The following is a 27,933-nucleotide window of genomic DNA, read 5'->3' as shown; positions in this document are numbered from 1 at the left end:
TAAAAATTAATCTTCCAGAGCTTGGCCTATATTTTTCAAAAGGAGTATGCTCTACTATGAATGATTTTCACAAGACTCATGCCTAGGCATTAATTAGGGAAGGAGAGAATAACGGGAACAGGTGTTTATGGTTTTTGTTTTTTTTGGAGGGGCGAGGGTAGGGAATCAGTTGCACAGAGCTCAAAATGCACTGTACTTCAGTCTTAAGGTCTGTGACAGATGGCTTATTAATGCACATAACAGCATCATCTGCATAAAACAGTACTGGAATCTACAAGAAGTCACTGAGGCTACTAAAATATATCAAGGGAAAAGAATAATCAATCCATAGAGCCCTCTGGGGCATCTTTTAAATTATTGCTGGTTCATGTTTTAGGATAAGATTTTGTTCATTACTGGAGAACAAATCTGATACTTAGTTTAGTGTTCTGGCTGTCAATGCCCAAGACCAAAAGAAAAATTACAGTATAAACTTGTGAAGGGCAGCCAAGAAGTTCAGTATTATTGTAGTATCAAAGTATCAAGTCATGTTTCAACTGAAAGCTAGTGACTCACTGGTTAGGTTTTGGAGACAGACTCCATAAACAAGTTTGTCCTAGACAAAAGAATGTTGCTTTGCCTGTATTACCCACGTAAATTCAGCAAGGTAATGCCAGAGACAACGGGAAGTACACTTGCATCTAAGGTAAACAAAGTAATTAAGCCAAATCAAGAAAGCAAACTGGCCAGAAGATGAACAGTGGGGTTGGTGCCTGCACCCTAAAGGATGAGCAGCGGGGGAAAAAGAACTTTGTCGGGGTTTACTTTTCAAAGAAGAGATGAGAACATTTATACATCACTTTGTGGACAAAAGGGGACAGTGAATGTTGCAAAATGACAGTGAAAAACTATTTTAGGCAAAGACACGTGCTTGCTAGAATTAGGTTTTAGGCACTAGAAAGCATGTTTTATTTTGTTTTGTTTGTAACCATTTTCTGTTTCGGTTATCTCTACTTAAAGTCACATAATTCTCTGTTCTTTGTTAATAAACCTATTCTTAGTTCTCAGTGCTGTTATATTAAAGTAAAGTAAGAGTCCTCAGCTAATCTAACAGGCTCACATGTACGCTCTTTGGAAGCAGTGAACTTACCTTTCTACACGTGTCCAATGAGAGGGGCTGGATACTGCGGAGAGATGGGTCTGGGGAACTGGGGTTCACTGATGGTTACCTGGAAGGCAAGGTTAAGACTGGCAGAGCCTCAAAGAGTTTGTTGGTGAGATGGACAGACTAGGGTGCCAGGTAGCTGACACAGTAAGCCCCAGCAAAGCTCTCCCCTTGATGCAGAAGGGTAACAATGGTTTTTGGTTCTGGATGTACTGTGGAGGGGGTCACACATCCCCACTCTTCCAGCCCTCTCCACTCCTTTTGGAAGGCTGGTGCCAGTCCCATGTAGTCTTTATATCCCCTGACCACAAAGGACTGTCATGCCTGATCCCACATAGGTGCACAAGAGAAGGAGTCTCCTTGTATACTCTTCCCCAACAACATAACGGCTGTATACCAAGCTACCTAAAGAATACCAAGGCCTGGATACCAAGCTGCCCCAAAGAGCTTACATTCTCACAGCACAGTCAGGAAGAGTATGAAACTATACAGAAAAAACAAAAACAAAACAAAAAACAAAACACCAGACTGGTGATTTATATCAAGAAAGCTGCATGGAACAGGTGATGCTTCTAACGTTGAAGATGAAGAGGGAGAATAATGAACCCTAATTGGGATGCCGTTCCAAGCATTCTGAAGGAGTGTTTTGATACACTTCTGTTACTCTTATCCATGGATGGAAGCATATAGCAATGCTTTCTTCTCCACTAGACAGTGTCACATTTTATATCAACAAGGCAATCAGAAGCTCTAGTTGAGCCTGTGTTTCCTCCAGAGCACCAGGCACAGAGGTAAGTGGTTTGCCAATGATGAAGGCAAGCAAAGGATGAATTTACCTCTATGAGCGTAACCTTTTACATTATCAACTATAGGCACAATCTTTCTCACCATTAAATCAATGAAAGTTTACCATTAACTTTGATGAGAGCGGGATCAGGCATTTAAATCTAGTTTTACCAAAGTTTTTATAATTTCTTCAACTGAATCTAACAATCCTAACAGTGAGTGACACAGAATTATGTAGGAACTCTTCCTAAGCTCCCCTTTCCTCAGTTCCTGAGGTGATTTGATGGTCTCCCTGGATGAATTTACTATTTAAAAAAATAAGTTAAGGCCTCCATGATGTAGCAATCCAACATAAGACTGAGACCAAACTATACTCCTTCTGAATATTCTACCTGTTTATCATTATTTTCATTTTCGCCTGTCTTGAAGCCCATTTCTTCTTATTGGTAATATCAAACTGAGCCTATTCCCACAACTTGTTCTCTAGAACTACTTCCTTTTATTACTTTTTATAACAATAGGACTAGCATTATTCCCCCCTCCACACACACTCCTATATTGTATTATTAAATGTACATTGGTGAGTTTGATTTGGAAAAGCTAACTTTAAAATCAAGTGAGAAGCAAATTTCACCGTTTCTTCACTTCCTTTTGTGGTTGAACTTCTGGTGCATGTTTTTGTAAACATCAGATTTTTGATCTTGTCAATAAAGTTGCAGTGTACAAATATGGCACTTTTCTAAGGAAACAGAAGATTTGAAGTTTGTGCTAGCAGGCCAGCATCACCCTCTGAAGTGCAGACATATGCCAAATTGCTGTTAATGACAGACTTCCCAACATACTCAAGTGGGCATCTCCTGCATAAAGTAGTACTGGAATTAGAAATAGAAGGCATTTAAATATTTTGGGGCATAAGATCACCTCAGTTTCTGTGTGTGGAAGGAAGTAGGAAACCCTGGATCCCAATTCAGGAGCTCAACCTACAACCCCAGTGTTGCTGGATGTTTCTGGTAGAGTGATCACCCATTAAAATAGTTAATAAAGAAACCAGTCATCAGTATTAGGACTTCAGAGTTAATTTATCATGAAATTCATTGGGGGAATGATATTTCTGGCTCTGTCTGCAAACTCAGGAAGACAACACTGTACTGATTTCCATATGGACCCCAATCTTAGCCCACCTATGCATATCCAAAGGCAGGATTGGAGTCTTGGAATATTTTTCTTTTCCACCTTAAAAGTTAGAAGAGATATGTTAACGGGCTTTGATTTGGCAGAGTCTGACCCCTGTTGTCAGTTGCAAATGTAACCTGAACTGCAGCTGTCTTACCAACTGAAGTGGGCTGGGATACTGACTCTTGGCAGCATAAAAACTTGCTTCAAAATGAAGAAATGTGAAGGGGGGAAGTTTTGCTATTAGTTATTAATAGTTGAATTACAAATTAAAAATAAAATAAAACCAGACTACTCCCACTCATCTTTAGCAACTAAAAAGTTTCTTAATGAAGGAGGGAAAAACCTAATTAAATGTCTGTTATGCTAGGTAAAATGTAGCAATGACTAATTAGCAGCTTTATTGCTCTTTTATGATAAAGGAGATGGACTCAGGCCTTTTAAAGTGAAATATTGTTCTTGAGCTTTTTTTAAAAAAAAACAAACAACATTTGAAATATCAGGTTTTCACTTGAGGACTTGGGCAAGATATTTGGCATTCCTAAATAGTAATGTTACATAAGGCTTATGATCGCTCAGATTACATACCTTTAAAAAAAACATTCACAACTTGGTTTATCTTTTATGTTATCGGCTTTGCTTCAAGTAGACTTTTCTACAGGCATAGAAGTAATGGTCCAGATTCACAGTTATGAGAACTTTTTAGTTTTTTAATAAATATAGCCAAGTGCACCTTGGAATGTGTTTAAAAATTCTTCTACAGTCACATGGCTAGCAGTCCAGAGAGGAGAATGTCTAGAAAGATTTCATGTGAAATAAGTGTCATCTTAATTAAGGAAACCTAGGAATTTTTTACAAGATGTATTCAAAAGACTAAAAAGACCTTTTGCCTCAATATATTTTGAAGGTGAACTATTTGAACAGTTCATGGAATTACTCTTCTCTTGTAAACATTTTTAATGGAATGCTGAAAATAGAAAGTATTAGAGACATCTGCAGCCAAAGCACTAGCTCTCCATGCATAAATAATATACAGTTTGTTGGTGTTGGGAAAAAGTTAATTCATCCTCTTTATTCTTTCTTTTTTCAAATAATGTGCATTGCAGCATTAATTGTTATGGAGATAGAAAATAGGCTGTTACCATTGATAGAGATTTAATTGAAGGACTGTACATGGTGTGGAAGGAGGGATTCTCTGAGAAATTGTCATGCACTGATAGGTAACAGCAATCATAATTTTAACGTGAAAGAGGAATGCTAAGAAAGTAGGAGATATGCATGTTATTAATTGGTGGGTGGGGAAAAGGTTTTGAAAGGGTTAACCTTCTTGTGATTGAATAGCTATCCAATAAAACTAATCAAAGAGAAAGTCTGAGAAGATTTATGCGTATGAGCCTCAAAATAAAACCTGATTGTGGTTGACTTAGAATATTGAACTACCATACCCAAGATGGATGATGGGCTTTAGCTTTAAGTTATTTAAAAGTCTAAGCTTGATTGACGAATCCAAGCTGAAGGATAAAAATAATCTTATGGGAGTTATACCATTCTTTGTGAACTACCTCCAACAATCCTTACTCAGACTTCCCCACCACCCCCAGGAATTACATGCAAAACCACCCCTGCCAGGGGCTTAATACAGTGGATACTGCACTAATTGCTCCGGGGTCTCTTCCATGGCTGAGTGGCTGTGGGGGTACTCAGTCAATGGCAACACAACTCCTGAAAAAGATATGCAACCAGACAGCAGGGCCCAGTGGAGCATCTATTCATACAAACAGCTCTGCCCTCTGTAGATCTGGGTTCCTCCCCCCTCATGCCTTTGATCCACGAGCATAAGAGGTTTCATACTTCCATACTTAACACCCAAAAGCTTAAGGAATGATTTGTTTGGAAAGCTTGAGATGAAAGTTTCTCTGATCCTCGTGCCCTTTCCTATGGGGTCCAACAGGGGAAAGGGCAACCATAGGACTGGAAGGGACCTCAGAAGGTCATCTAGTCCAGTCCCCTGCACTCATGGCAGGACTAAGTTTCTAGACGATCCCTGACAGGTGTTTGTCTAGGCTGCTCTTAATCTCCAAGGAGGAAGATTCTACAGCCTTCCTAGACAATTTATTCCAGTGCTTAACCACCCTGACAGTTAGGAAGTTTTTCCTAATGGCCAACCTTGACCTCCCTTGCTGCAGTATAAACCCATTGCCTCTTGTCCCATCAGACATTAAGAATTTTTCTCCCTCCTCTTTGTAAGAACCTTTTATGTCCCCTCTCAGTCCTCTCTTTTTGAGACTAAACAAACCCAATTTTTTCGGTCTTCCCTCATAGGTCATGTTTTCTAGACCCTTAATTTTTGTTGCTCTTTTTGGACTTTCTCCAGTTTGTCCACATCTTTCCTGAAATGTCACGCCCAGAACTGGACACAATACTCCAGTTGAGGCCTAATCAGCATGGAATAGAGCAGAAATATAGTTCTCAGCTTTTTCACAGCCTCCACTCAAATTAATGGGATTGTTGCCCATGTAAAAATTGAGCAAGGACATCAGGAGCTGGCACTGTAATTGTAGTCCTTGTTATAAATAGAAGACAGAATGAGGCAGATTCAAAGAGCATCAGACAATAGTACAAGGTTTTTTGGTTGCTATGAAATTAGGACTTGGCTGCATATAGCGTTACAGGCAAAAGGATGAAATAAATGATTTGAAAGAGTATTCAGGTCTCCTAGAGCTATCATTGGGATTTTTATGGAAAAAGTACTTAGAAGCAATTTGTATAGTTTAAAAAAATAAATGGTTGTATTGAGGCAACTGTAAAGGGCCCATACATTTACAAGGTTGTAGTACACCACTTATTTGAAATACTCTGGTTTCTACCAGAAGGTGCCTGTGAGAAGGTTATAATAGAGGTAGTCACTAGGTGTTCAAAACAAACCTGTTGGGATACTGGATGGCTCAATACATATAGGTTTAATTCCCATAATCATTCTCCTCTTGGATACAGTAACTGGAGGTTTTCAGAATCCAACCTCTGTTATGTAGTCTTTGTAAAATGAGTTACTAGACTTACTCCAGTTAAGTTAGAACCTAGTGGAGATATAGAAATACCTTGTCATTTCTGCAGGTGGCTGCTCCAGGCCAGGCCAGAAGAACATGGGATAGAGCGTCAATAACTTGCAATGATGTGCCTCTTCTGCAGTGAGTTAGAGAACTCTCCGTTTAGCTCAACCATGAGCACTCATAACTTGTTACAGTTTGGTATGGATATCCACCCTCCTTCCCCCCCAAATTTCTTTGCAGGCAGTTTTCTGCTCTTTATTTTGCTGTTTTCTGTGGAATCTCTTCTCCACCCTTTGCATAAAGTAGAGGCTTCCTGCAACTCATAGCGTACACAACATTAAACCTAGTCAGAACTAGTGTAGAAGGAGGTGCTAGTGATTTAAAACAGGTAACTCTCCTCACTATGCGACAGTAATAAAACAATGACCCATCATAGAATTGGAGTCATTATGCCACTGGAGGTGTTGTTTTTCAGGTTAGATGTGAAATTGAGGTCTGGCCAATTGTGCTTATTGAAAATCCAGTGCCATTCCCCCCCGACCCAAGGGTAGCCATGTCACCATTTGGTTATCACCGCTAATTTTAATTTTATTCTGCCTACCTAAAATTCACCAGCTGTTTGAAGTAGTAAGGATTTTTTTCTATTTCTGTTCTGAACGATTATGAAGGGATAGTGTGTGCTGCTTGAAGGCTACCACTTTACACCTCAGAGCCAGTTGTCTTTCTGTGACGTGTGAACTGTTCCCTGTGGAGGCTTGTAATCCGGCTACAAACTTTAGGTGCTCTGTAAATGCTAGCCATTATTTTCAATCCCACTTTAAAAAAAAAAAACCAAGGAGAGATGAATGACAAACATTCAAAAAAAGTTATATTATTTCATATCAGAATTGTTAAGAAAATAGAGGCCACTGCAAGTCGAAAAGTTTTTGCTCTATCCTATTAAATTCACTGGCAGTGTATGAGTAGTTTAAAGACTTCCCTGAAGGCACAGGCCCATCCCTCCCCTACTCTTTTAAAAAAAAGACAAGTCAAGAGAAGTTTTTTCCCCCTCTTGTGTGTGTTTGGCCTAAATGTCTTTAATAGTATTGAGTTCCACCACAGTTCTCATAAAAAGAGAAATCTGATTCTTTTTGTTCCCACAACAGGAAAAAAAAAAAAAAAAAACACATAGGTTTGTTTGATTTCAACTACAGCCTTGAGGTATATGAAGTGTTTTAAGCCCTGCTATTGGGAAGCAATCCAAACAATGGACCTTTACTTTCACAGAGTCACACTGATTTCACTTAGACTCTGTGTCGGTGTGAAGGTCTGAGCAAATAGCTTTGCAGAACTAGAATCTTAGCTGGGGCAGCACAAGAATGTGCTGCCGTTTGAGAGTAAGCTGTAGAATAGCTAGTGGTAAAGGTAATCATTGCTAACACCACTTGTCTTTCTTTAAGACTGATGGAAGTTGTACTAATGAATTAAAATTTTAAAGGTGTAACCAACTGGCCAACCCTATATATTTTTAGGCAGGGTATGATGAACTAGGAAATGTCTATATTTTCTATAAACAGGATGAATGCCTGTGTTTTTGACAGCAAGTAGCCTATGGAGTTCAGTCCAATAGGGTAGTATCAGGCAGGAAAGGTAAAACAATGGCCTGGATCAGGGGTTCTCAAATTGGGGGTCAGGACCCCTCAAGGGGTTTCAAGGTTATTACATGGGGGCAGGTCATGAGCTGTCAGCTTCCACCCCAAACCCTGCTTTGCTTCCAGCATTTACAATAGTCTTAATATATAAACAAGTATTTTTAATCGGGGGGGGGGGGGTGTCACACTCAGACTTGCTATGCGAAAGGGGTCACCAGTACAATAGTTTGAGAACCATTGGCTTAAACAACAAGCATCCCAACACACACAATAACTAGGTTTGCAGCCATGAAAAGACAACTCAGATCCCAAGCTTGGTGACATACATCTTTTGCCGAGGCTGAGGGGGAGAGAGAGATCAAAAGGATCACTAAACCATTGCACAGTTTCACACTTTTAAAGGAGCTGATTTGGGTGAAGAGAGGCTGCCCAGGGACAACAGTGAAAGCTACCCATCTGGCAAGCAAACATACAGAAACCGAGCATGATGTGAGCTGGAGAGTTTGCTTCTCCCAGCCAGAGATGGCTGAGCTGATGGAAACTTACCAAAGTTGTCCAGGAAAGAGTAAGGCACAATACCCATGCATGGGGGCCTCATTTTTACACTGTGCTCTAGATGCTTTGCACCTTTGGGAAAAAATGGATAAAATAGTGCTTTGCTTTGAAGACATTGGTTTTGAATCACTTAAATCAACTTGCTGGTTACAGGTTCCCAGAGAAAGGGTTTACAGCACAGATGGGCCTGTTGAATTAACATGCTGAAGAGGAAGCTGCAGCCTACAGCTCCAGTTGCAAAGTAGTTGGACCATTCACCCAGAGAGAGGGGTATGAAGCCAGGCCTGCCACCCAAGGGTGCACCCAAGAGGGATTGAAGGGGTCCAAAGCACAGTTTGCCCTGTATCCATGACATATGGTCACCAACAATGAAGTTACCAGTTTAATTGTATGGAATTTCCTGGCCTGTGATGGAGTTTAAAGATCTCTACATTAATTTTAACACATATAGGCACTCTCTATTAGAAGGGCCTTTGCCCTTAATTGGGAGTGTTCTGGTCAGGAAGAGCCCAAAGTGCTGCAATTCATAAGAACATAATGGCCATACTGGGTCAGACCAAAGGTCCATCCAGCCCAGTATCCTGTTGACAGTGGCCAATGCCAGATGCCCCAGAGGGAGTGAACCTAACAGGTAATGATCAAGTGATCTCTCTCCTGCCATCCATCTCCACCCTCTGACAAACATGGACTTAACCTCCATGAATTTATCTAGTTAAACCCTGTTATAGTCCTAGCCTTCACAACCTCCTCAGGTAAGGAGTTCCACAAGTTGACTGTGTGCAGTGTGAAGAACTTTTTATTTGTTTTAAACCTGCTGGCCTCTAGTTCTTATATTATGGGAAGTAAACTTTTCCTTATTCACTTATTCCACACCACTCATGATTTTAATATACCTGTCATATTCCCCTTAGTCTCCTCTTTCCCAAGCTGAAAAGTCCTAGCGTTTTTAATCTCTCCTCATATGGAACCTGTTGCCAAACCCCTAATCATTTTAGTTGCCCTCTCTGAACTTTTTCTAATGCCAGTATATCTTTTTTGAGATGAGACCACCACATCTGTATGCAGTATTCAAGATGGGGGTATACCATGGATTCATATAAGGGTAATAAGATATTCCCTGTTTTATTCTCTATCCCTTTAATGATTCCCAACATCCTGTTTGCTTTTTTGACTGCCACCACACACTGCATGGATGTCTTCAGAGAACTATCCACAATGACTCCAAGATCTTTCCTGACTAGTTGTAGCTAAATTAACCCCCCATCATATTGTATGTGTAGTTGCAGTTATTTCCCCTCCATGTGCATTACTTTACATTTATCCACATTAAATTTCATTTGCCATTTTGTTGCCCAATCACTTAGTTTTGTGAGATTTTTGAAGTTCTTCACAGTCTGCTTTGGTCTTAACTGTCTTGCGCAGTTTAGTATCATCTGCAAGCTTTGCTACCTCACTGTTTACCCCTTTCTCCAGATCATTTATGAATAAGTTGAAAAGATTGGTCCTAGGACTGACCCTTGGGGTAACATCACTAGTTATCCTTCTCCATTCTGAAAATTTACCATTTATTCCTACCCTTTGTTCCCTGTCTTTTAACCTGTTCAATCCATGAAAGGATCTTCCCTCTTATCCCATGAGAGCATAATTTACATAAGGCCCTGTGGTGAGGGATGTTGTCAAAGGCTTTCTGGAAATCTAAGTACACTATGTCCACTGGATCCCCTTGCCCACATGGTTGTTGACTCCTTCAAAGAACTCACTAGATTAGTAAGACATGATTTCCCTTTACAGAAATCATGTTGACTTTTGCCCAACAATTTATGTTCTTCTATGTGTCTGACAATTTTATTCTTTACTATTGTTTCAACTAATTTGCCCAGTACTGACGTTAGATTTACTGGTCTGTAATTGCCAGGATCACCTCTACAGCCCTTTTTAAACATTGGTGTTACATTAGCTATCTTCCACTCATTGAGTACTGATGCTGATGTAAAGGACAGGTTACAAACCACAGTTAATAGTTCTGCAATTTTACATTTGAGTTCTTTCAGAACTCTTGGGTGAATGCCATCTGGTCCCGGTGACTTGTTACTGTTAAGTTTATCAATCAATTCCAAAACTTTCTCTAGTGACACTTCAATCTATGACAATTCCTTATATTTGTCACCTACAATGGATGGCTTAAGTTTGGGAATCTCCTTAACATCCTCAGCTGTGAAGATTGAAGCAAAGAATTCATTTCTTTTCTCCGCAATGACTATCGTCTTTAAGTGATCCTTTTGTATCTTGATCATCCAGGGGCCCCACTGGTTGTTTCGCAGGCTTCCTAGTTCTGATGTACTTAAACACTGTTATTACCTTTTGAGTTTTTAGCTAGCTATTCTTCAAACTCATTTTTGGCTTTTCTTATTACATTTTTACACTTAATTTGGTAGTGTTTATGTTTCCTATTTACCTCACTAGGATTTGACTTCTACTTTTTTAAAAATGCCTTTTTATCTCACGGCTTCTTTTACATGGTTGTTAAGCCATAGTGGCTTTTTAGTTTTTACTGTGTTTTTTTAATTTGGGGTATACATTTAAGTTGGGCCTCTATTATGGTGTCTTTGAAAAGTGTCCATGCAGCTTGCAGGGATTTCACTCTAGTCACTGTACCTTTTAATTTCTGTTTTAACTATCTTCCTCATTTTTGCATAGTTCCCCTTTCTGAAATTCAATAGCCCCAAACTGTGGCATTTAGGTGTTCTTCCCACCACAGGAATGTTAAATGTTGTTATATTATGGTCACTATTTCCAAGGCATCTTGTTATAGTTACCTCTTGGATCAGATCAGCCTTGGAGACCACAAGTCCCAGGATGCCTTTGAGAGGAGCGCCTTCCAATTCCAGGGAGCCTCATTTTTTGGCTGCAGCCACCAAGGTGGAGGGGTCCATTTTGTGAGGAGCTGAAATCCTGGTCAGGAAATGGAAGATTTCCTTGTGGGCTCTGTCCAAGGCAGAAGTTGCTGCTGAGAAACTGTTGGGGCTTTGACCAAGCAGGGAGCTATGGAGACTATTTCTGGCTTTCACTGGAGCCAGGGTAGAGACACTTCTTGTTCCCAGAACTGACTGAAGTTGGCCTGCAGTATGGACAGTGTAACCACCACCTTTGTTGTTTGGGAAATGGGGATATCAAAGAGACTTTAGGGCAGAAGATCTCAAACATTTCCCTGCATGGATTGCCTCTGGCAACCCCAAACAGTAGAGAGGTTGCCATTCTTCATGCAGTGTGACTTCACATGCATCATATGTGCAAGGTCATGTCACATGGAGGATGGAATTTTGCTTTATATAATGGGATCCTCTGCACATTCAGAATTGCTGTGATTCCATTTGGTGATGAAGCAACCCCAGTTAGGATTGCAACCCACAGTTTAAGCAACAGTTTCCAAAGGGGTTTCCCCAGAGTCTGAGAAAGGAATCAGCGATGATCTCATCCAAGCAGGATCCAGGGTTCCTGACCTCTGGTTTTAATAACTCTCATCTTCAGAGGGGTTATGTAGCTTGGAACAATCCCACATTAGAATTGCTCTGCCTTGGCTGGTCTGCTTTACTGGACCAACAGAGTGCCGCCTCAGCATCAAGATCTTCAGGCACACCCAAGCAAGCATCTAGAACTCAAATTCAGAGTACTCAGGGGTGGGGTAAATGGTGCCAATGTAAACACAAGTTTAATTTTATTTGTTACTGTAAACTGAATTAACTGATTTACTGAAGCCTTCCATTGATTTAAAGTGGCTGAGACATTTTAATCTCACTCTTATATGATGTTTTTTTAAATTGGTGGTGGATGCACCACCAAAATTTAATTTCCTTTATAAGTAAAAAGGACTCCAGAAAGGGGGTGGCTAGAGGTTTCCCACCTATCTATCCATCACCACCACTGGGATACTCAAGATCTCCTTTACTGTTGACAGCATCAGATACCTGGGCATCCAGGTGAGTGTTGTCTGAGGAGTAATCTGAAAAGGAAAGGGGGTGGGAGGGGGTTTACATGTAATAATGCTTTGAAATATTTTTAAAATCTTTATGGATTGATTCAGTACTTCTTGTATGGTTGATTGTAGGAAGCAGGTGAGCAGGGCTGTTGTTCTGGACATCAGCTTCCGGGGCACCTTGCTGCTGGGTGCTGTGTCACTCAGCTCTTTTTTGCTCTGCTGAGTGGTTGATGTATTATTATTGTTTGATCACTCCAGTGAAGCATCAGAAAACGTTTTCACCCTAGCCAGCAATCCTTAGGGCCATTCAGGACTTCTTGCCTACTCACTGTCCCAGATGAGGAGACTAGTCACCAGGTCTACAGAAGGCTTTTGGGATGAGTTTCCCCGATACTTTAAGTCAATATTTAAAAAATATATATATTTTAGTCACTATGAATTTCACAAAAATCTTACCTATTTTGTTCATTTTATTAGAAGCCAAATATTCAAGTTACAGAATTTCCGTAATGACAGTGTAATACGCAAAGCGTAAATCTGCCTTCTTGTTATAAAGCAATGCAAGTATTTAAAGGAGCATTGGCTCTTCACAGACCACCACTCATCTTTGAGGATCTTCAAATATATGTTTTACTAAGACAATGAAAGAGCTATTCAAGAACAACACTAGAAGAAATATATCCATTCCACACTACAGACTGTGCGTACTCAGCTCTAAACAGTGTTGGAAAGATGTTTTCGGAATAGCTGTCTGGTTTGACAATGCTTTTACCCCCTTCCTATTCACTATTCAGAAATGATTTTTGTTCACCCAAATGATCACAAAAGTCTGTTTTGTACAAGTATTTTTGGAACACATCTATTCATGCAAAAGGAAGAGCATTTGCTCTTCACTAGTCATTCTTCTGCTTGAAGAGTTTCATCCAACTAGAGAACAGAAACACCAGCATGGGAGTTAAGTGACCAGACTTCATGTGTAGTGAATATTCAAAGTGAACAGTTTGAATTATCCATTGGCTGAAAATTGTTAATCAAAACTGTATGGTGATTACATATGACTAATGAATACAATCCTCTAAATCACAATGGGATTGCACAGAATACTGAACAGGGAAAAAAGGGCTAACTAATAACTTAGCCAGCTCAGTTGCTGCTTCTGCCAGACAGTTGGCACTTGGAGACAGAATCACATGAATAAAGTAGGAAAATTAAAATGATTCTGTAAACGGGAATTTGAACCATCTAATAAAGTGTAACGTGGGAAACAATCCATAGATTCAGAGAGCATTTCCTATTTTTAATCTATGGGAAAGAATCATTAGTATTTGTGCAATGTAAAAAGCCTCCAGACTTAAACATGCAGTAGTACACAGATCACACGTTAACAGAAAACAAAAATATCAATATCCATGGTAGACACCAAACTATTAAAATGTATAGCTTATTGAGAATAAGGAGTATGTATAACCATTTTTTTTTAAAAAAAACTCTTACCAAATGAATAAACAGAACAGATACATCAATGACTGAGTAGGTCGCAAAGTGGAAGCACAAAGAGAATCTTTAAAAACATATTGAGACTATAACACTCAAAGAAAACTAATCTATACACATCGTAGATTGCTGGCATCAGTGAAACATACAACAGCACTTGGGGAAAAAAAAGCAGCATAAAAAATCCTTTACAAATGACAAATCCTCCGTGGCGTACCTAATAAAGAAAGAGAGAAATTTTTCCCTGGTCATATTAAAAATAAAAATAAAAAAAAAGACAAAATGTCAATGATGATGATGAATAGGTTCTTGCTCGCTATGAAAAAACATAGTATATATGGTAGGAACGGAGATACTTTCCTATGAATTTTTATATGACAACAACTGTACCCCTTTCAGAAGATTCTTCTAAGGGTACGTCTACACTACCCGCTGGATCAGTGGGTAATGATCAATCTATCAGGGATCAATTTATCACAGCTAATCTAGATGCAATAAATTGATCCCCGAACATGCTCCCTGTTGACTCTGGAACTCTACCGCTGCGAGAGGCGGAGTCGACTGGGGAGCGGCAGCCATCAATCCTGCTCTGGGAGGACGCAAAGTCAGTCAGTCAGTCTAAGTCAATTTAAGATCTCGTAGCTGAAGTTGCATATCTTAGATTGACACCCCCCCCCCCCCCGGCAGTGTAGACCAGGCCTTTGTGTGTATTATTACACAATATGAACTGACTTTTTCTTAGGAAAAGAAATAGGTCTTCACCTTTGCCAGGGATGTGATGACCTAAAGCTGAAGTAATTAAACATAATAGCTACAAAATTAAAGCACAGAAAGGTGATTTTTAAAAATTTTGGAGCACACAGAAAATGAGTCAAGATATGAAGTATCCCTTTGTAGGTTGCAGTGTTAGTGAACATTTACTTGTTTAAGCCACTATTCTTCCCTGCTCCTTTCTGATGTCATATGGAAAAAAAAAAAATGTACTGTGGGTATAGCATGCCCATCTGAGGTTCAATGTCCAGGAGGGGACAAAATACGGAAAAAAGGACCATTTTTAAAAATTACCATTGTGTACTGCAGCATGCCTTTCAACAGGCAAAAAATGTTAGAAGAACGAGCAGGTTGACCCAGAGGCGGATTGAGTAGCTGGGCTTCTTTATTGTGGTATTTGTTCCCTTTGACCAAATTGTGGAGTAAGCACTGAATTAGTTACAGGACACACTCTTTATTTTAGTATGCAAATGCCTACATTTACTACTACACCCCCAAACCCCTTAAGTAATATGAACGCCCATACTATGATTATACCTCCCCTATTTATTATCTAAAGCATTATTATACAGAGCTTTTTACCTTGAACATACATTTCTTTGCAGTAATTGTAGCCACAAGTCCACAGTAATTCACAGGTGAGGGAGGAAGAGGCCATGACCTCAAACTTGTTTATGTAGCTGAGAAAGAAAGGGTGGTGGGGGAGAAGATAACAGTGCTCTACACAAAGTGTCTTTTAGATCGATAAGTATTGCAGCTGCATAAGAAATTTATCAATCCTTAACAAGGAGAAGGGAAGGGAGAGGGGTAGCACTTTATCAACACAGAAACTGCCTGTGCTTCTATTCCCTAATACCATATCAGCACACCTGCTGTTTCCCCGGTCTTTAACTTAACCCTTACATATCCTAAGGAAAAAATGATGTGTTAGAAACAGTGAGCATAGCTAAAAAGTCAGCATGGAACATAGTCTCGTTTGGAATCTTGCACTGGACAATGCTAATTTGCACAGAATGGATGTAAGAACCTCGTGCTCTCTCCCCACCACACAATGCATTGGAAGGCCATCCAGACCACAGACAATTCAGCAGTCCACAGAACGTTCTACACACCTGTCAGCGGTATCTTATGCTGACGCCAGATCCTGGGAGCTTCCATTAGAGTCAGAACATGACAGTGCCCAGGTCCCCAACTCCCAGGTACATGTTCAGTTTATCAGACCACTTAGTCAAAACTCCCAATGAAGTCTTTCTGAACCCCGTCCAGACCAGCAAGCAATCCAGCAGTCTCTCAAATATAATATGGTCTTACAAGGAGGATTTCAACTTGGTGCAAGACTTTGACAACTGCCAGAACAGAGAATCAGTTAATTGTTTGTCAGATATCTCCCCTGAACCTCATGCCTGAAGTTGACTACTGTTGTGAATATATAGGGTAGGACACGAGGTTTAAGATACAGCCTGCTTGAAGTGCACCTTTCAACACATACAAGACTAAATGGCAAAAATGTCTATCCACCTATATGTTCAAGTGTCCAACTGTAGGCACAAATTTCAGGGAGAGGAATGGACTAATATTGTACACAAGTATGGTGTACAATAAGTACACAGCCTACTTAGTCACTAAAAGTTACAAGATGACGCAATAATAAATGCATAAAAATACTACTAGATGGAACAATTAGTTAAAATTCAGCCATGCTGGAGTGAAGACTGGGGTCAAGCAATCAATACAAATAATACTGAACAGGACAAAATACCACCAGCTGAAACTATGAACCTATTTAGAAAACCAATTTACAGTTCCACAGGCTGCTCTTGACAATGAAAGTAGAATAGAACTGGAGAAAAAAATATCAAATTCTGATGTCATCTCACAGTCTTTCTATAACCAGGCATTACAGGACCTAGCACAAAAGCCTGACCAGAACCCCCTGAACATACTGCACTCCTCCAGATCAACTATTCCAAGCCATGTGACCATGGACTGTTAAGCACAAGCAACGAACATGCCAGTTGCAAAATCTATAGGAAGCTCTGTTCAAACTTCAGTCAGAATCCCAAAGTAGCCAGATCATTCTGTTAAACTCATTAATAGTAAAAGAATGTTGTCTTAATAAGGCTTTAAGATACCCATACTACTAAGATGATTGCAAGCAGTTCACATCTTTCATATAGCTGTTGTTTCTGTCTATTTACAGGTTCAGTAAGGCATCTATCATAAGGTGGCCCTTCCTGGAGAGCCATCTTGCAGGATGTAGCATGATAGACGTTGGTGGCCTCTGGTTTCTCTTTGGTCCAGGCATAAAGGGAACAATCTCTCTCAAAGGTCAAATAAGAAGGAAAAAAAAAAAAAAAAAAAAAAAAAAGCACACACAAAACCACTCCTCTAGCCATAATTTATTCCTGTACACGTTCAGCAGTCCTGTCAAGGTAAAACCCTTCTTCCAAACAAGTTCACAGCACTTTGCCATGTTCCCTCCTGGAACATCATTTCCTGATCACCCCCCTCAGAGACCCTCTCCAGTCTGCCTTTGTTGCAGGACTCCACTCTTCAATCCACCTACCCAAAAGCTCCCACATTCACTCCTTTTGTGACTCTTCTCTGGTAGCCCCAAATGAGGTCTCCCATGAGAGAACTCCCTGCAGCACTCCTACCCCTGCTCAGGGAGCATCACTTCAGAACCAGCCCCTTGTTCTGGGATCAGCATCCCACAGCCATCCACTCAGGCCTGTTGCAGGGATGCTTCCTTCACAGTTCCATTCACCCAGACTTCCCTGCCTGCAACTCCTACCTTGGCTCCTGGGAGCGACCCTCCAGCATCAACCGTTTTGTTTTCAGCTCTGCCTAAGCAGGCTGGTTCCTTCCCCCTGTTGCCGCCTGTGACTCTGCATTGGTTTCCCAGCTCTGACCAGTCCTCACTATTAACATTCTTCAGCTTTCGGTCTTCCCAAAGGCTCTCTAGCCCAGCTCTCCTCTACTGCTCCTGTTTCTTCAGGAGTCTCCTTTCCTCCTCAGGCAACTCTCACTTGCCCTTTTCTTAATGACTCCTCCCAGGCAGACTCACCCTGTCTCCTTCCCTCTAGGGCTCAGTTGCCCTCTCAAGCCCAATTGGGGTCAGCTGACCAGTCACAGGGGCATTGGACCCTGCTCCCTGTCACAGGGGCCAGTCAATGACAGCATCAAGTCACATGAATGTTTACATTATGCAGAAACAATGACTAGCTTATCAGAAGTATTCAGCCCTCCCTTTGAGTTCTTAAGGCACTATAGCAGGGGCAGGCAACCTATGGCACAAGTGCCGAAGGCGGCACACAATCTGATTTTCAGTGGCACTCTCACTGCTTCGGTCCTGGCCACCGGTCTGGGTATTCTGCATTTTAAATTTAATTTTAAATAAGCCTCTTAAACATTTTGAAACCTTATTTACTTTACAGACAAATAGTTTAGTTATATATTATAGATTTCTAGAAAGATCTTCTAAAAACATTAAAATGTATTACTGGCACGCAAAACCTTAAATTAGAGTGAATAAATGAAGACCCAGCACACCACTTCTGAAAGGTTGCTGACCCCTGGACTATAGAATAAATCCCAGAAATTCAGTTTTCTCCACAATGGAGGGAGCAAATTAAGCAACATATAAGAAACTCTAGCTCCTCAAGCAGAAATAATAGCTCAGGTGAGTACTTCATGATAGTGAAAACTCAAATACAGGCAGGCCTTCACTATGCAAAAACAACAAGGAGTCTGGTGGCCCCTTAAAGACTGGTTTTAGCCTCTCATCACGTACAGCCCGCAGCTAAAACCTCCCCACACATCAACGATCTATAACCTATCCTGGGAAATGATTCCTCACTCACAGACCTTGGGAGGCAGGCCAGTCCTTGTTTACAGACAGCTCCCCAACCTGAAGCAAATACTCACCAGCAACTACACACCACACCAGAGAAACACTAACCCAGGAACCAATCCCTGTAACAAACCTCATTGCCTACTCTGTCCCCATATCAACACCATCAGAGGACCCAACCACATCAGCCACACCATCAAGGGCTCATTCACCTGCATGTCTACTAATGTTATATATGCCATCATGTGCCAGCAATGCCCCTCTGCCATGTACATTAGCCAAACAGGACAGTCCCCATGTAAAAATAGACGGGCATAAATCAGACATCAGGAATGGTAACATACAAAAGCCAGTAGGTGAACACTTCAATCTTCTTGGACATTCTATAACAGATTTTAAAAGTAGCTATACCTGAACAAAAAAAACTTCAGAAACAGACTTTAAAGAGAAACAGCAGAACTAAAATTCATTTGCATGTTTAACACCATTAACCTGAACAGGGACTGGAAGACGCTGGCTCATTACAAAAGCAGCTTTGCGTCTCCTGAAACTGACACTTCCTCATCTATTATTAGTAGCGGAATACATCCACCCTGATTGAATTGGACCTATCAACACTGGTTCTCCACTTGTGAGGTAACTCCCTTCTCTTCATGTGTCATTATATAATGTCTGCAGATGTCGTTTTCACTCCATGCATCTGAAGTAGTGGTTTTTTACCCAGGAAAGCTTATGCCCAAATAAATGTTAGTCTTTAAGGTGCACCCGGACTCCTTGTTGTTTTTGTGGGTACAGACTAACACAGCTACCCTCTGATATGTGACAATATGTGCAAAATTACTGTTAATCACTTTAAGACCGAAGCTGGCAGACAAATTAAGAATGCTTTCCCGCATACACTTAGTTCACAATAGAAGAAGCTGCACTGAGAATAGTCCCATTACTGGGACTCCAGTTTTAGCCCAGTGTAACTCCAGTAAAGAGTCAGGCCCTCTGTTTCCAGGAGTGGGCCCAAAATGCAAAAAACAAAAACGAAAGAACACGCCAGGCATTGCAGGCAATGGGAGTGGAAAAAATGGACATGGGCATTCTACTCTCAACCATACAAAAGGAAAGGACATTAGCTGGAAATACATCAAGTTCTCTGAAATAAAAGATTTATGCTAAAGGAGTGAAGAGGTTAAATTGTCCATTACTCTACCTAAAATGAAAGAAACAGATAGGTTCAGATTAGAGTTTGCCTTTCCACCAGCTGAAAAATATACTAATACCATAAATAAATGAGATTTATTTTCAAGCGCCTGCTCTATTTATATAATCAAAATATATTGCTACACAAATATAGCCATAGTTAGTGTAATTTATTTCATTAGAGTTATTTGAACCTGAAAATTTTAGGAGTAAAGCAATGTTAATATTGAAAATACTCAGTTCTGAATACAATGTTCTTACCATTTAAGAGACAAAAGTACAACTAAAGTGTCTTTGGCATGGTCCAACAATAAGCTAGTTTGAAATAAGCTAGTTTGTCCTGAACCACTAAGCAAAGTACACAGGAGAAAATAAAATCGAGAAGTCAGTTTAAAACATCACTGAGAAATGGGTGTGGAAAACCTTTCATCTTTTTTCTCATTCTCTTATTACTCTCCAATTTCAGACAGTACCTAAATAACTTGAAAAAATTGCTTTATTGAAATATATTGGGAGCATCCTGAAAAAAAATCTATTGTTAAACATTCTTGTTTTGATCTGATCAGTCAAGAATTTAGTCCATCACCTACTTTTAATTGCTTTCAGGAAGTGCACCAGGAGAGTATATTCATTATACTACAGTTTGGTTTAATTTTCTTCAGAATCTGACAAATGATTTCTCCTGGAACACCCAATCATGTTGAAGTAGGTCTTTGAGCCTGAAAAATAGGTTATTAAGCCATTGAAAAATTTGCTGTAATTCTTTCTGAAATCTACATACTCTATTAGGCATGAATTGAACTGTATCAGAGGGGTAGCTGTGTTAGTCTGGACCTGTAAAAGCAGCAAACAATCCTGTGGCACCTTCTAGACTAACAGACGTTTTGGAGTATGAGCTTTTGTGGGTGAAAACTCATGCTCCAAAATGTCTGTCAGTCTATAAGGGGCCACAGGATTCTTTGCTGCTTGAATTGAACTGTGTCACTTTTCATTTTAGGCTATTGAGCATTGTCAGCTATTTCGTCCTGATATTCGTGTGTTCTGAAACTGCATTTACTTTGCAGTGTAGGTATTTTGATTTGTTCTTCACACTGGTTAAGAAAAATCATAGGTTTTTTTACCTAACCAGAATTGTTACTTAATGCTCACTATAAATACAAGACTTGTCTGGGTGTACTTTTCAGATAGTTGTTTTTTTTGGAGGGGAGGATGGAGGTAAACTTTCAAAGACAAAGGGTTTGTTACTTTATCCATATGTAATTGCATATTCTAAATGAATGCTAATAAACTACGTCGGGAGAGTAAATGGTATTACCTACACTGGGTGAGAATAAAGGCAATTTATAGATCTGCACAAGTATGTCTAAATCTGTTTGCTTCAATAGAGAAAGCTTGCATAGATTCCTGCTGAGCAGCAAAATAAAATCTGACAAGATAGAAAATTTGTAGCTGAAAATTCATTGGATTGCTTTAATTATATAAAAGCAGCATATGGTGATAGAAGAGCAGAAATAGACTGAAGCATTCTTTAGCTGTGGCATTCATCCACACCTTTTAAATCCTGCACATTAATCACTCACAGCTATGGATTGGGAAATGAAAGGTATATCTTTCTTCACAATTAAAAAAAAGCAAGATTGAGGAAGCAAAGAGTTGCTAATGAGGTTTCTAAAACCTGAGAAACACTATTTAATCAAGCCTGCACTCAGGACTTGATTTCCCTCACTGTCCCACTACTGTTAATCTTGAGTAGCTTCACTGAAGTCAATGGAGCGAAAAAACTGGTGAGAGTATAATCAAGCCCTGCAGATGTTTTGACATTAGTGAACAGAGTTGGTAACTAGACAGGTAGGAATGCACTGGTGCAAAAAAGCAGCAGTGCAGAGAATCCAAAGTAGGCTTCCCGTTTCAAAGTTAGTTCTGCTCAGTATCGATGCACCTAAGGGAATTGTGGGAGAACTGGTCAAACTTCCATAACTCCCAAGGGAAGTTCATTTATTTCTTGGCAGAAAACTCAAAATGGAGGCCAGGATGAATGGCCTGTGCTTGCTGTAATGTGCAGTTTTCTTCTGAAGCTCGTGAAAAATAAATTGCCAATCATTTCAGGTGGCCCAGGAGAGGTGGTGAAGGATGTTCCTGCAATATCTGCAGACAGCCAAAGAACCAGCAGTTAATGCAGTTTATGCTGTTACTCAGTGAGCAAGGAACATGATCTCACACCCATGGAGTGACTGGATGCATCCACTACTTCTGAAGTAAGTTTACTAAGTAGAAAGATGCTTTTGGTTTATGACTGGACAAGTTCTTTTCAAGACCTGGTATGGCAAACAGCAAGAGCTACAGATCTTCAGAAGACCGGGGGCGGGGGGGTGGGGGTGGGAGGAAGAGAAGAAAACTTCTGGAAAGTGGGACTCACACTGCTAGGATGAGAGCAGGGCCGCCCGGGGCAGGGAGGACAAGTGGGACAATTTGCCCCAGGCCCCCATGAGACTTTTTTGGGGTTCTTGGAGTGGGCCCCTGCCGCTGAATTACCACGAAGTGGATGCTGGGTCCCACTTTGGGGGTAATTCGGCAGTGGGGGTCCATGCTGCGGGTCTTTGGGGCACTTCAGTGGTGGGTGCTGGAGCGGAAGGACCCCCCCCACCAAATTACCACTGAAGGGGGGGCCCCCTGCCGCCAAAGATCCCAAGCCTCCTGAATCCTCTGGGCGGCCCTGGATGAGAGCTCTATTCACCACAGGAGAGAGTGAGGCAATTGCCCTGTGGAAGCTCACCACCCCAGATAATCATCAGTCAGACAGACACCAATTTGGGGTTGGAAAGCCCCTGGTGGGTGGTGTTCTGGTGGAGACGAGTGCATCAAGTTTCTCAGGCATATGTGATCAAGATGGCAAATGTGCTAGAAATCAATGAGGAATTTGAAAAGTTGAGTTTCCCAAACTGTGCTTGAACTATGACCCTGTTCTGTGGCCTCCCCATCAATCCAGCAGTCCTTTAAACAGGAAAAGTTACCATGTTGGCGTGATACCAGCCTTAGGAGATCATAATAACCAGTTCCAAGAGGGTAGCCAGGCAAAGTGCATAATGCAAACTTTTTTAAAACTTGGGGCTTCTCTGGGGCAGACATCTAACGACACATCAATCAGCAATGTGGGTACGCTAGTATCTGCCTGATAGTTCTCACAAAGGCTGTCCAAAGTGTGAAGGATTTGAGAGACTTTGTGGTATGAAGAGACCACAGACCTTGCAGCAAGTTACACAACTGGATCAACAGTCTTAACCAAAGCGTAAGTTACGTATGTAAGCAAAGTCAGGATGAGCTGTACCCTGACATCTGGTGGTGAATTATGGGAAGTGTGGAAAGAATGTCCGGAATGTGAAATCTCAAATATTTGCATAGGCACACCCAGCAAGGAGCCAGCAAGGAGCCTGGGAATGGTTATTTTGACATTTCTGGGATCCCCAATTTGCAATTCTTCATTATTGGGGCAGGATTTGCATAGGCACACCCGCAAGGAGCAGCAAGGAGCCTGGAATGGTTATTTGCATTTCTGGGATCCCCAATTTCTTCATTATTGGGCAGATAAATAAGTGTTGCCACCTGATTATGTGAATGAGGAATACGAGACTGCTTATAACGAAATGTTTCAATATAATTAAATGACACTTGATAGACAGGACATGGGTTCCAAAACCCAGTGAATTGAGAGAGGTTGGGACTGTATCTGTGCCTGGTGGTGCAGTCTCCTTGTGGAGCCAGAAGCACCAGTTCCACCCTCCTCTCCCTATGGATGTCAGATTGATTTTTTTTCCTTAGATCTAGATGCAAGATGCTGGTGAACTCACTTTGACTAATGGTGCACTAGCACTGGGGGCTCCCTACTATGTGCTAGATCATAGACTGAAATCACAAAAGAGCTGAAATACTGAGCTGGAGCACTAAGTACTGCGCTAACTAGTGGGGAGCCTAAAGCTATACTGCAGAACAGAGCAGCTGGCGGAGTGGAGCAGTTTGTGGGGATGGCTGGAGCGCGACGACGGATAGCTGGTGGAGCGGAGCGGCTGGCAGACACGGAGTAGCTGTGGGACAGGTGGAGCGGCCCACAAGCGAGCGAGCCAAGCAGTTTGCAGGACAATGAAGCAGCTCACAGGGCAGCTGGTGGAGTGGAGCAGTTTGTGAGGATGGCTGGAGGAGCAAGTGGAGCGCCTGGTAAGGCAGAGCAGTTCGTGCAGAAGGCGGAAGCAGAACCATGAGAGGCAGGGCAGTGGCCCGGACCACGTAAGGTTCCCCTTTGACCCAGGCTGGGGAGACCTCTACAGATAGACTCTTGAATTCTGGGGGTGGCATTGACCAGAGACTTTTGGGTTGTTGGACTTTGGAGTGGATTGGAACCTCAAGGGGAAAAGGACATTGCCAAATGTACTTGGGGGTGGGTTTTTGTTTATGGTTTGTGTTATAACTCTGTTTGTGGTGTTTCTCCAATGGGATGCCGCATTGATTCCTTCCTTTATTAAAAAAGATTTTGCTACACTCAGACTCTGTGCTTGCGAGAGGGGAAGTAGTGCCTCCTAAAGGCGCCCAGGAGGGTGTGGTATGTAAGTGTCCCAAGTCACTGGGTGGGGGCTTGAGCCGGTTATGCATTGTGTTACTGAAACGGAACCCCTGAATACTAAACCCGGTCCTTGTTGCTGCCAACTCAGAGGGGCAGAAGGGTTACATGTAAATGCCACCTATATTAGACATGGGAACAAAATCAGAGACATATGCATGTATTTTGCCAGCACAGAGAAGAATGTAAGGATGGATAGTTTAAGGACTGAAATAGTCAGAAATCCATGTTAGAACTTGCTTCTATAAAACATTGTTTTGTTAGTGGTGGGTTTCAGCTTGTGTACTAGGTATATTTTTCTTTTTTTTGGTAGCAGCTCTGGAGTTTATATGAGGCAGTGCAGGGATGATGTATTGAGAGCAAATTAAAATACAGTATGATGGGTGGACTCACAAATACTTCAACTTATTACACAAAAAAAGCAGGTTAGCTCCAATAAGGAACAAGTGCAAAAACAACAAGACGTTTAAAATGGTTTCATATCTATGGATGGAGATAAACTGAAATTCCCAGGATATCCTATCTCCTGCTTACAACCAAGGCAGGAGTGTCAAGGGAATGCATGAGAAGCAGCAGGTAAGTATGGGACAGTCCAACAAGACCTGCCATTGTGCTATGGCATTATATGGAGGACTTGGTTCTCTCAGGGCCCTAGTGCATGGAGATAAGTACTAAGGGTAGGGTTAATGGGTGCACTTATGGCACAGGCAATCCTTGGAATACCAAGGAAAGCAATAAAAGTAAACACCAAATTTCACTGCACTTATCCACAGGATGAATTTGGCCCAGTCTCCACTTGTCAGGAGAAAGGCAAATAACCAATCCCTATGAATCCCAGTATGCCACTGATGTGGTCTAGATGCAAGGTTGATTATTTCCCTTAAATTCAGATTAAATTTAAGTATACAGAAGCACAATAGGCATACATTAGGAATCTCTCTTTCAACATTAATAAGTATGCTCATCAACCAAAAGCAACTTTACTAAAATTCAAAATTTTCCAATGAATGATCACATAAATTTTCTTTTACCATTAGACAAATATAGCTCAGAGAAGGAGAAAGGGAATAGAGAGGATTTGGAGAAGTTATCTAAAGGAGAAAGGATCTAGACAGTATTTGGTCCTGCCATGAGGGCAGGGGACTGGACTCGATGACCTCCAGTCCCAGAGTCTATGATTAAAAATCCCTAACAAGGATAAACACTTTATACTGCTTTGACTCTCAAGGACAAGTTTTTCTAGCATAAGCAAGAGATCCCCAGTGTTCAGGGACATATAAAGTTTGCTTATTATAAAAGTTTTCCACCACCTTTTGAAACTTAAGACTAACTCATCTGCTTTAAGGTTAAGGCAAGTAAACATAACATTTTTCCTTAAAGTTACAAATAAATTAATGGAGCTATCCTATCTCCTAGAACTGGAAGGGGCCTTGAAAGGTCATTGAGTCTTGCCCTCATTAGCAGGACCGAGTATAGATCCCTAAGTGGTCCCCTCAAAGACTGAACTCACATCCCTAGGTTTAGCAGGCCAATGCTCAAACCACTGAGCTATCCCTCCTGCCTAACTAGCCATCACAATTTTAGTCATAACTAAGTTAAGTTATCATCAAGAAGCAAAAGGCTCCTATTGTCATCTTTTGCTTATATGAAGAAAATTAATGTCCTTTTTTCTTACCATTCTCTGCTTAGAAGAATGGAGAGAAAGGGGAAGAAAAGGAGATAATACATACTCTAAAAACTGAAATGACCAAAGAGAAAAAGAGACAGACAGTCAATTGGTATACTTAGGGCTGGGCAAAAAATAATTCCATTTCATAGCAGGTTTAAAGGTTCTGACATGTTTTTGTTCTAGACTTTTTGAAATATTTCATGGAAAATTTGCAGGAGAGAGAGAGAGAAACCATTAGCCTAGTGGTCAAGGGCACTCATTTGACAGATTCCTAAATTCTAGTCCTTGTTCTGAATCACCCAGAGCAGGGATTTGGGTGTCCCACATCCTGCACGAACACTGTAACTAGCAAGCTATAGAGTCAGTGTCAGACTGATATACAGAGATTGACTCTAGAGTGCCATAGGCTGCCTGAGTCAGTTCTGCTCTCTCTCATTTTGAGCAGACAGATTCCGTTGTGGACCTGAGAATTCTCTCAAAGGACAATTTCATCAAAACCAATTCCACAAAGAGTTGGTTGAAACTGAAATCAGCATTTTCTGACAAATGTAGCTGAAGAATTTCCACTCAGCTCTATGCATACTGCTGCAGACGTTGGTATATTAATGAAGACATTTATAACAAAAAAATTGACACATGCTTCTTGTTGCATTCTCAATCTTGAAATAAAGGGCAAGTTTCTTTGAAGCGTTATTAGTCATGAGCTGATGACTGCTTTTTATTATTGTCACATAAGAAGCCTATATTGCATTATTATATCAGTGACTGTGCACCCAGAAGACTGGGAGCAAAGACATAGATAAACCTAAACATAAATCTGGAATTTAGCATACACCTCTTTAAAAATAGTGTAGTGGATATTTTCTTTTGCCAGGACAAAAACACTAAGAAAAGGTAGAATATTTTTGATGTTTTAAAACCATGCATTATTTGTACTTCAAGACCACTTATTACTGAACAGTGAAATAGTGACATTAAAGGGTAATCCAGACTAGTTTTTGTACATTGCAATTCTTTGGTTAAAATACTGTAACTATAGTTCTGAGTTTGTTACACACATTTCATGGCTATGACAGTACAGCTGTCAATACATTATATAATGTTCCATGTTCAAAGCTCTGTACACACATTAACTAATTAGCCTCAACACCCTTGTGAGGTACAGGTATCCGTGTTATTTACAATGAACAGATGGGCAAGCAGAGCCAGAGACAAAGCGTCTTGCCCAACATAAGAAACCAAGTGAGTGGCAGAACCAAGGTTATAAGTCAGGACATTCTGAATTGTACTTCTGCAGTCATGTTGCAAGCCAGCGTGGTCAGCTGGAATAGGACTCTTCCCACTGTAGCCTAGAAAGGATCTTACGTCTATTTTTTATATAGAGAACCAATGTAGATGAAAAAAATCCTGTTATTTTTTCCTTTAAAAAAAAAAAAAAACACACAACCCTTCCATAAACTAAAAACTTTTCATGAAACGATGCCATCATCACTGAAAGTGCTGGGGCTTTCACACAAAAATTGCAGAAGTTTGGGTTTGGGGTTTTGCAATAAAACCAGGAAAATTTTCAAAAGCACAAATTAAGTTTCCAACCAGCTCTAAATAACCCATAAATATGTAAATACTATGAACCAAATTCTGCCTTTATATAGCACATTAATTTTGACTGCCTTTAACGAGAGAGGAACACTTGGACTCGAGGGCAGAGGTTTGAAGGTATCTATGTGAAATAGAGATGGCTAAAGTACTGCCAGATACTAAAACATTCATACTCCATACCTGTGAAATCTCCAGATAGCTGATATTTGTTAGCTTCTGAAGTAGAACTATTCCTTTACTGTTTCTGACTAACTCCCTTTACATTACTGTCCCTTGAAATACTTAGATACCCAGCTTTTATGTAAGCTCCATTCCATGTGACCATCTTGGAAGAGGACAGTTTTCATAAGGAAGAAGTGCCCATGGTGATTTTTAAACGTTAATAAAGTATAAGACTCAGTTGTAGGCTTTTTATTCAAGCAAAACTTCCAT

The sequence above is a fragment of the Chelonoidis abingdonii genome, chromosome 15 (assembly GCF_003597395.2).
Source record: "Chelonoidis abingdonii isolate Lonesome George chromosome 15, CheloAbing_2.0, whole genome shotgun sequence".
Classification (NCBI taxonomy): domain Eukaryota; kingdom Metazoa; phylum Chordata; order Testudines; family Testudinidae; genus Chelonoidis; species Chelonoidis abingdonii.
Note: the sequence above shows the minus strand (reverse complement) of the source record.